This window comes from Podarcis liolepis (assembly GCF_965112155.1).
Source record: "Podarcis liolepis genome assembly, chromosome: 9".
Taxonomy (NCBI): Eukaryota; Metazoa; Chordata; class Lepidosauria; order Squamata; family Lacertidae; genus Podarcis; species Podarcis liolepis.
The window spans coordinates 50,510,083-50,520,932 of record NC_139564.1 but is presented as its reverse complement, the minus strand read 5'-3'; the positions used below and the strand labels follow the sequence as shown (position 1 = coordinate 50,520,932).

At 44.6% G+C, this 10,850-nt stretch overlaps 1 long non-coding RNA gene across 2 annotated transcripts; it reads right to left on the bottom strand.

Moving 5' to 3' along the window:
• Positions 1 to 4,895: 4,895 nt before the first annotated feature.
• LOC310686209 lies at positions 4,896 to 10,498 on the bottom strand. Of its 2 annotated transcripts, XR_014515766.1 has the most exons (4): positions 10,405 to 10,498; positions 7,075 to 7,156; positions 6,900 to 6,965; positions 4,896 to 4,979 (listed from the first exon to the last, which is right to left on the bottom strand). It is a non-coding gene; the product is annotated as an uncharacterized lncRNA (long non-coding RNA). The 2 variants fall into 2 exon arrangements; XR_014515767.1 differs by lacking the exon at positions 4,896 to 4,979 and having other exon boundaries at positions 5,018 to 6,965.
• Positions 10,499 to 10,850: the final 352 nt, after the last annotated feature.

Below are 10,850 nucleotides of genomic sequence, written 5' to 3'. Positions count from 1 at the left end.
TTAAAATTAAAAAAACCGAGAAACTGAGAGAATTGCAATCAACAGTCTTCTGTCCCCAAACACCAGCAAGGCAGAAGCCTGAGTGGTGGTATTTTTTCGGACTTCCCACTTACTTTCTGGGTCAGTGGTTCAACCCCATCATATTTCCCTCCCATTGGTCACCCTCCCACCATTGTGGGAGCTTATTGGAAGAATGAGAGGGCTTTGAATCCAGATGATCAAAGCTTTTCCTGATCTATATATATGCCTGCCATGCCCCCTTTTTGGTTGTTACCACCAGCTGAGCCCTGTTAGAGGAGTGAGGTTTCTGCTTCCTCAACAGGGGGGCTTGCAAGATCTTGCTCTCTGTGGTTGGGGAGGGAGATTATCTGCTATGGCAACTGGGACACCCCCCATGGGACCATAGGATTTCTCTCAATCAGTTAAATGACTAAAACCCTTTTGATCCATAAAAATGGCGCAGCCAATTAACCAGGCAACATAGTTTTAAGAATGTTAATGCTTCCAGTATAAGGTACATTTGGATGTGTAGATGATGGCACATACATATATATATATCATCTAAGAAATAATGATGCTGCCACACAGCCTGTCACTATATTGAGTCAGCCCATTCAACCATTGAGCCCACGACTGTATACCCAGCCTGACAATGGCTTTCTATGGCAAGAGTGGGCAACCTGTGACCTGAGGGACACATATGGCCTGTGGCCTAATTTCACACGGCCATCAGCTTAATTTCAAAAGCCCTCTGCAAGCAATCAGTTCAGGCCTGTTGCAAAAGCAAACTGCTCCTTCCTCAGCTGCATTCTGGACAGAGGGAAGAAGCCAGGCTGGGTGGGGTGGGGGGTCAGTATGGACCACTTTTGCCCTGGTTCCATCTATTGCTGGCTTCACCCCCACTTTCAATAAGCAGGTGGGACCTATAGACTACTCCTGAGAAAAAGCAGCAGCAGTTTCCCCCATCACTTACTAAGGTTTCTGACTGGAGATTAGCAGAGATGGGACTTTCTGTATGAAAAAGCCTGCCATCTACTTCTAATCTAGGGTCCTCCCCCGCACCCCCCCCCCCGGAAAGCAATGTTTTTTCTCCAAAAACATTGTTGTTTTATTCTATGCAAATTTGAAATGGGCTTTTATTCTATGCGAATTCTATGCTGATAAATTGATTTGTTTCACTGAGTGACAGTCCTATCCTTCATGTTTTGGGTGGCACTTTTGCACGGATGAATCAGAGCTGACTGTTTTCTTCTTCACCAATGTCAGTGGAAAGCCATTTAATTTAAATAGCTTAAAAACATTTTCATTTGCCTGGGACTCAAAATAGCAACCCGATTCTTCCCAGGGGAGCCTGGACTGGTTGGGTTTAATTGGAAGGAAAAATATGGTATGCAAAACTCTCTGGCCCCAATCCAGAAGTCTTTGTGTAGTAGAACATCTGCTAGGGCAGTATGTAGCCCAGTCAAAAATAGCCAGTGTGTGGATCAGTGGGCAGCAAAGTGGGGGAACTGCATACAACCCCCTGCCATTCCCCCTGTGTGATGAAATTGTCAACTTTTGCCTATATGCACCCAACAACTAGATGGGGAGAGTCAACCCCTCTGCTTGTATATTTCAACCTTTCCAGATGGGCTATGCCACCTTCATCATACACCTACCTCCTTAGGTAGATTGGAATGCATATTTGTAAAATATTTGCTTTGCCATTGCTAACAGCAAGATCTCATTTCTATTAATATAAACACACTGTCATGTTTCCTTTTCCCCCATGCTGTTTTTCTAGAAAAAGGGGTGCTGGAATTCACCATGAATGCTTCAAGTTCTGGCAAGTTATGGCTGGGAAAAAAGCCCTGCTTTTCATCCTTATTTTGCTCTAGATATAAGAAACGACCAAATACTTACACCTCCCACAAAACAGCCAATGTAAGCTGGGTTCTGCTCATTGTATAAGAGTGCAGAAAATGGTTCGTGAACTGTAAACATTGGTTAAGTGTATACCAGTTCATTTCACTCTTACATTGTATTCATGGCACATTTTTACTGTTTCATGATTATAATGGATCTCTTTATTGAATTATTGAACAACATTTTTAAATAAAACATCAAAGGATATTTTTCTGCTATCAGTTCTCCCAGAGTCATGGGATATATCAACCCTCAGGACTCTATTCCCTGCCAGAATACTAACTTTGCCAGATTCATTATTTCTAAACACACTTTACAGAAAAAGTACCCAGTTCTTTTTTTCCTTTCAAAGTAAAACAAGTGTTCTTATAAATATTAAAAAACTAAATTGTTTTTCAAGGGTGGGGGTGGGGGAATTGTGTGTAAGGTCTTTCCCCAACATCTAATTTACATTTCTCTTACATTCGGAAGCAACATATTAATTGCACCCTTTTATAACATGCACAAGTTAAGTCTGCAAATATAGAATTGTGGCCAATGCTAGTCCTCCACTGAGCAGACCCACTTAGCTTAGTGGCTCTCAGTTAATCACTTCTATCCATTTCAGTGGGTCTTCTCTGAAGATGACTAATGTTTGGAAACCTACATCCAAAAAGTTGTTCAGATCAAGCTGGACCTTCCATCCTCAGCTCCCAGAGACATGACAGAGGAGAGAATAATTGAGCTTTTCCATTGTAGTGCTGTGGTGAAGTATATGCCCTTTTTATATAACTGAGAGCCATCTCAGGAATGAGCCTGAGTGAAGACAATTTAAAGTGATTTTTTTTTAATGTTAAGGTTAATTTTAACTGATGTGATTTCACTGTATATTTTATTGCATACAATGTAGAGTGCAGCTTTAAACAGATATATATAATTAACACATGACCACTGACATGCAGGTCCTTTTGGACCCAGAAGAGGGTGGAAAGGGGCAAATGAGGATAGGTCAGGGTGTAATGGGACGGGGTGGGCTTATGCATGTTCTGCCAATGCACACAGGGCCAGGAACAGAACCCCTGCACACATAGGAGCCAACTCCTGGTCCCTTTGCCCCGCCAATAAAATATTTGAGGGGGCTGGGCCCCCGCAAAGTTGAGGGGAATTCTCATTCAAATGGTACGCGTGCCACACCATATGCAGGGCAGGGGTTACCTGCCCCCCCATATTTTATTCAAGTTGGCACCCCTGCCCACACAAAATGGTCTCTGACTGTACTTGTGTGTGTGTGTATACTTATGGGTGTTAACGAAGGGGGTAGTACCTCTGGTAAGAGACACATTGTGCTTCTTCTGGGGTCGTCTGTCCAACTTTGGTCCCCACCCTGCACTCAGCTGTCACTTATGCCTCCCAGAAGCTGTCAGCATGTGGCAGTCGCCACACCCCGGGAATGGCTTCGACTGTCCAGATTGAGCGGATGAGACTGAAAGTCAAGAAGGTGGTTTCTACAAGTACTGTAGAGGGAAGTGAGAGGTGGTATACCAAATCTAGTTGGGTCCCAGGCACAGGTCTAAAATCTTTCACAAAGACCATCTGCAGAGGTATCAAGGGGACAAGGCATGTGACGGGTTGGAGCCTGGGTCCCTGGGAACAGAATCACAGGCCCCACCTGGGCAAGTGGCTCCACCATTTTAGCTAATGTAACCAAGGGCAGTTCGGCAAAGCTGGAGGGTGGGGCATGGGCATAGGAAGGGGGGCGGGGGCAGGGGGCGGTCTGCCCTGGGTGTCATCCAAGAGGGGGAGTGACAAAATCCCCCCCGGGTGGATCGTCACAGCGCGATCCCCCCCTAAGGCAGATCGCCGCTGCACCGATCGCTCCCCTGGGCAGATCGCCCCACCCCCGTGGGGAGCTCGCCCCGCCCGCCACTAGGTGGGGGCTCCTCTACACAGTCTGAGGCAGATGTGTGCTATTTTTTCACAGGGAGGATGTATTTTGCTGTTTGTTGTCCATCTGGGGTCAGATGTCTGGTTCTAACACCCCTGCCCTGATGAGATAATTTATCCAAATGGCAATTGACCAGAGGAAAATGTTAGCACGGATACTACACATCCCTATATATTGGCTAACTTTCCCAGAAGATAGACACACGGTTCTTGTTTGTGGGATAGGCAGTTCTAATGTCGTGGGGTGGATGGGGTGCTAGGAGCATCTCCCAGGGGAGAGCATCCCACAGACAGGAGCCCACAACTGAGAACACCTTTTATCATATGATCACCTTGTGCATTTTCCTCAGGTGGGGCACACAAAGAAGGGGCCCCGATGAAGACCCAGATGTGACACTATACTGTATGTGTCATTAGCAACCACACCTTTAAATGTGTGTGCATTTTAAATAGCAGGCACAGAAATATTAAAGTTGGGGTGCTATTTTGCTATGGTCCTTTTCTTGTCTCCCTGTACAAGGATGTTGCCTGCATATTCAGCTTTGTGCAGCCTCAGTTCACTGGGAATACAATCAGCTGCCACCTTGATATGTCCTTATATTGCACAAAACTCGTTTGCGTTAATGGCTACAGAATAAGTGGAGCATATTGTATCCTGCAAGGGCAATCAATTGCCAACAAAACTGGATTCCAATTCCAGATGGACTGCTTTGTGCGCCACTCAAGACATTGTTTCACTTGTTCTCATAGAACCCTGGCTGCATTAGGCAAGAGATATACCGTTGTTGTTTTTTAAAAGGCAAACATAATGTTATGCACTTGAAATGAGAGAAATGTAAAATGTACTGTTGTCAAATGAAACGTGCTCTGTCCCTCACCCCCCCACTTTTAAATCAATGTTAAGGTCTTCGTGTATTCATCTCTTCCACTCAAGTTGATTCTAAACAAAAACGCCAGCCTTTGTTTGTAATTTTATGGCTGTTTTCAGATGAAATTAAAAAAAAAAAACTTGTTCCACTAATAAAGGATTCATTAAAACCAACATTAATGTTCAGATGGAAAAATGCCCAGTTTGTCAAAGCAATTTATTATGCAGCACCACAGGAGGCAAAGCAGTTCACAGAACAAGTGCGACTCCAGTGGACCTGTTACTGAACACAGAAGGTCTGGTTATTATGATGTCCTTGAAATGCTTAAAGAAATTGAGCCCACTTATTAAAAGGGGTGGGGGAGGAAAAGAGATGCAGTGTTTGAAGTACTCAAAGAAAGGGATTAGGAAGAGTGCTGTGGCTGTCCATGTAAACAGCTTTTCTATTCCAGCATGTTTAGATACATTTGGATCAGAATTTCTACACAGAGGACTCGTTTTGGGGACACATGAACCCTTAACACCCCTAGACTGGATTCGGATACTAACTGGTGATGCCTTGAAATTAATTATCAACGTGTCAACTGTGTTCTCTGCCTGGGGTCAGCACTGTTATTTTTCATCTCATCCCTAGGATTCAGTGCGAGTCACAATTCTTATTGCTAGCATCTATCTGTCTGGGGGGTGGGGGGATGCAAGAGTATGCCTTCGGGGGTAAAGTCAAACCATTAGCGAGTTACGGCGCCTGCTGTCACTGTAGAAACCGACATGGGAGAGACATGTTTTATTGTAGGTGGAGCAGATGAAGGCGCCCAGTTGTGTGTTGCAGGTGCACCATGGTGTTTCTTCTTGCTGAACTCCTCTCAGCAGTATTTTCACCTCTGGTCACTGCTGTGGCCTGTGCAGTTGTCCCATGTGTGATAATTGCCCACGGCTCTGGCAAAAGTTACCATTGATCAGGGGCAAAACTGGGCTTTATTTCACCCAGGTCAAAGACCCAGTTTGGCACCCACCCACTCATGGCTATTTGCATACACACACACACACACACACACACACACACACAGGCTGGGAGCCTCAAGGGCACCCCTCTGGAGGATTCACCCCAGGCAAAAAAACCTGGCTAGCTCCCTCCCCCCCCCCAGCTACAGCTCTGCATTAAAACATAAATATCATGCAAATCACGTTTATTGATACAGTTCGGCCATTTTATGAAAACCTTTTGTAACCGGGACAAAGCAAAGATACTGGGAGTCACTGTTCGTTGGCTCGGTGATAGTAGACCTCTGGCAGCTGTCCTGTACATCAAGTTCAAAGCATTAGAGAGTGCCACAATAAATATGCATTGTGATGGCTTTGTCTTTAGGTCAGGTGGAGGTAGCGGCACACCATGGAGAGGCCGGCTGGCCACACTCTCTGCCATGACGAAGCCTGTGTGTCCGTCTGTCCTTGTTCAAGAATGCCACAAACTGTCACTGCCAATACCAGACTAGGTTGGCCACCTATAGGCTAAGTGAGCACTAACAGGATTTCTATTCTGTGCTATTAGATCCTATTAACACCTTTTGCTACACATAGCATATAATAAAGGATGTTTAAACAACACCCATCTCTATGTTCAGTAAATGCATAAGGGAAGGAGTAGAATTATGTTCCTACTGGCCACACACAATATTCAAAGCTAAACCATAGCTTAGTGCAAATGAGGAAACATATGGGCTCCTGAAGATGTTTGCAGGTAGGACTCATCTAGGTGAGCTTGGCCAGGGCTTCCCACTTACTTAGAGGAGTTGTACATAAGAGGACATATAGCCCCTCCCCCAAACCATTATGACAAAATGTGCATTGTTAGGAGCAGAGGCAAAGCAGGCAAAATCCTGTTTTCCCATCATGCATGTCTAAACACCCCTATTCTAAACATCACCAAAACTGAGTGATCCAAATAAAGCAGCAGTTCCTAGTATACACAATTTAAAATCCTAAGATATCTTAAGTAACAGTGGAGCTTATCGTTGTGGAACATTCTCATTATGAGGGTGGTTTTCTTAAAAAGCTTTCTCAATCCTGTTCTTTCTTGAGTCACAATATATTGTAGATAGTTTTGTGGTGGGAGCTATCATTTTCTATGCTTCCAGTCTACAGTGTTCCTGGGCACATGGAAATGTATATCTATGAGATGGCCTTGTTAATTTTATGTTATTACCTTTTAATTACAGTGTACATGTTGGAATGAATCAGGCTGTCATGTCACAAGGATCAGCAATTTGGCCTGAAACAAGAGTTTCCTTTTAAGGCTCAAGAGTAATGCAAGAGCCAACGTTTTTCTAAACAGTTCACATAAAACACGCTTGTCTATTGAACGATGTAAAGAAAGTTACCTAAGAGGCTTGTTCAACATACATTTCAGTAGCATCACTGCAGTCTTGTACTGCCAAAGGAGATAAGGACAAGAAAAAGCTCCTGTAAGAAGCCAACACTCAGAAGATCAAGGTGTGATCAGAAATACTGGGAAGTCAAACTTTTATTCCCATAATGCTCCTGTGGTGCCGCTTATGTAAAGTCTTAAAACAATAGAGTTCATCTTTCCTTTGTGATCAGATATTCTCTTTTTTCCTTTTTTCCTTAAAGATTTTCTCACTGTCCTTATAAATTAGACATTTTCTATTACCCGATGCCCACGGCCATACAGTATCTCAAGGATACAATATTAATTATCTAATACATACTGTATCTGGTATTTCAAAGGATCTTTTTTGTGTTTCAATTTGCAACATTTCTGCAAGGTGCTTCCTCAAAGAAATCACCCTATTCTTTCGTTTGCCCAGCAGATCATCATGTGAGCTTGCTTTATTTATTGCCGCTTCTGGACTTTGAGAATATCTCGTTTGGCTTTATCTTTTAAGCCCTAACATTCTTTCACTGACCTGTGGCAGAAATCTGAAAGGTAGCGTCTTGCTCCATCCCAACATGGCTGCCTCCCCACCCCCTTAGTGAATATTTCAATTGGCTTCAGTCTTTTGAGTTCTTCAAATAATCCTAGTTACAACAAAGTTCTTAACAGCGTCAATCCTGCCACTGAGCCTTTCATGTTTTCCTTTCATCAGCCTTCAAATGCTACCACGTTCTGCCTTTTTCTACCCTTGAGGACTTCTCCCCCAGTGAACTTTGCTTTTCCATTCATGCTTCTGTGGGGTATAGCCAAACTAACACAACAGATTGTGTGTCCCTTGTAAACAATAAAAGGAGAAATTCATTTTTGACCACCCTTGCCCTTGCATTTTACTAACGCAACAGAACATATTTGTTCTATTACAAGGGGGGATTTTGCGCAGGCATGATGGTGCCGTTGGGTGATGCCTTCTACTTATGAACTATCTGTCAAAGATCAAATGAAACTGACAGAAATTCAATATTACTTGACATCACCTCAAACTCCCACCTACTCCCTCTGCAGTGTCTACAGAGTCCTATGCCACAGAGAGTCTCCAAACTCATCTTCTTTAGGCAGCAAAACACACGGAGGAGTTGAAGGCTAAGCCTCTTTAAGGGCCCTGTCAGCCTGTTGATACTGAAGTTCTGTTTGCTGCTGCACTGACTACAAAAGACTTTGAGCTTCCAGTGTGTGTGTGTGTGTGTGTGTGTGTGTGTGTGTGTGTGTTGTTATACAAGCTCAGCAGTTTGTGTAATGCAAATTTTACACAGGGTTGGTGTGGGAGATTATTAGCACCAAACCCCTATATTTTGAGGTGGGTGGTTAGACGCTCGAGGGAGGTTTTGCAGGTGGTATTGATTGTCACACTTTGTATACCTGTTTGCTCCTCCCCTGAAAACAACCATTTTGTTTCTGGCAGCCTGAGTGTTGCAAGCATGCCTATTTCCACCCAGTGGCTGCAGGCTGAACTGTACAGTGCTACCTAGGGTTACAAACACCTCAGGTTACAAACACTTTGGGTTACAGACTCTGCTAACCCAGAATTAGTACCTCTGGTTAATAACTTTACCTCAGGATGAGAACAGAAATCGCACACCGGTGGCACGGCAGCAGGCCCCATTAGCTAAAGTGGTACCTCAGGTTAAGAACGGTTTCAGGTTAAGAACGGACCTCCGGAATGAATTAAGTTCGTAACCAGAGGTACCACTGTATTTGAAAGATCTGTGGAGACCATAATCACAGTACATCAATCACAAGCCTCCATTTTGCCTATTGTATATTGGCTTGCTCTGATATTTATTTCCTCTTCCTTTTTTTGCCAGTCCAGTGAAGCAACACTTCTTTCTCCTTCTGTTGGTTCATAATGCAATGTGTTATTTTTTATTCCTCTTACCCACCTCTCCATCAAAAAGTGATCAAAACATTGCTGGATGGTGGAAAAAAATGGTTAATTTTTCAAGATACATTTTTTATGGTTATAAAGAAAACCATATTAAATATCTCCCCCCCCAACTCATCTATTATATTTAAACTAGACTGAGTAGTTTTGCTGATATGCAGTATTATGGGTTTTGGCATTTGCACATTTAATTAATTTCAAAAGTAAATGAAGCAATCATAAGGACTTAAGCAGAGCCTGCTGGAGTGGGGCAAAAGCCTGTCTAGTCCAGCATTTTGTTCTCACAATGGCCAACCAGATGCCCATGGGAAGTTGGCAAGCGGCACTCTCCTCACCTGTGAATCCCAGCATCTGGTATTGAGAAGCATACTGACTGTGGATGTATAACTTTATCATAAAAGGACTTACACTACCTATATCAGCATACCCTCTGATGAAAATAGGGACATCCTATTCAACAACAACCATTTATTATTTATACCTTGTCCATCTGACTGGGTTGCCCCAGCCTCTCTGAGCAACTTCCAACATATCTAAAAACATAATGTCAGGGGCTGCCTCAGGTCTCAGCTCACAAAAGACCAACGCCAAGCTCTTCTTATATACAAGGATGTTTATTGCAGTTCATTAACGGTTCCACAACCGAGGCGCGCAGCCCCGCGTCTCTTAACTCTAGACATTTGAAGTCCCCTCTGAGTCGGTCCCGCCTCTACACCAGCTTAAGAGGCTTGTGCTAGTCCACCTCTTCCTGTCCTTCCTTTTCCGCAGGGTCTTTCTGCCCCCCTGGGTTCCTTCCCTCCTGCTCTCTCCTGAAGCGGATTCCTCAGATGCCTGTTCCCCCCTCCTTCGTGCTTTGGGGCTAGGCTCCTCCTCCGGGCTTTCTCCATTTCCGCGCGCCTCCACATTTGAACTTGGCGCGCGTTCGCTACCCCTGACCTTCCTCTTGACACTTACACTACTCCCTGTACTACTCTCCGCCTCTTCCGGCAGGACGTCCTGCCCCGATCTCCTCCCCCTGTCTCTTTCCTGCTCCGCTCCGTGTGTCACACTGGGAACTCCCCTCTCTTCATTTCGTTCCTGCTGGGAAGCCGGCCCCGATCTCCCACTCCCACTCGGGGTTTCCCTGCTGCTTCCCTGCTCCTGGCAGGTCCCCCCTGTGACCCCCCTTGTCCTGACTAGAGGCGCCCCCTCCTGAGAATCCTCCGATTCACTTGAGAGACTCATGGAAGACCTCGAGTCACTGTCATCCTCTTCCTCACTGTCCTGGGATTCTTCCTCATCGCTCTCCGTCTCCCCCCCCACCTGTGCCTCTGTCTCTGAACCCCTGACACATAATAAAATATTAAACATTAAAAAAACTTCCCTATACAGGGCTACCTTCTAAAGCTTGTATAGTCACTTATCTTCTTAGCTCGGGGGTTCTCAGAACTCCATAACCTCCAACAGTTCTCCGATGAAAATAGGGATGTCCTAAGGAAAAGCAAGACATTCTGGGATCAAATCAGAAACACAGACAGCTTCTGTAAATCCAGGACTGTCCTGGAGAGTGATTTCTATTCTGCTGGGTTACTTTTGGTTTCTAGTCTTGGCCACTGGTCCCATCTGCCCCTCAAAAAGCAGGGCCTGGTGTAGCAGCACACCCAGGCTCCATACCTGATCTAAAAAAGGCATCACCACTCCTTTGTTTACATTATCATTGTCTTTCTAAGCTTTCCAAATCTTGTAATATCTGGAAAAGTAGCATCATTGGATCAGAATGAGCAGCATTCATATGAGCTACCTGTTGGTCCAGGAAAGCTCTCCTTCAGAAAAGTGCAGTGAGT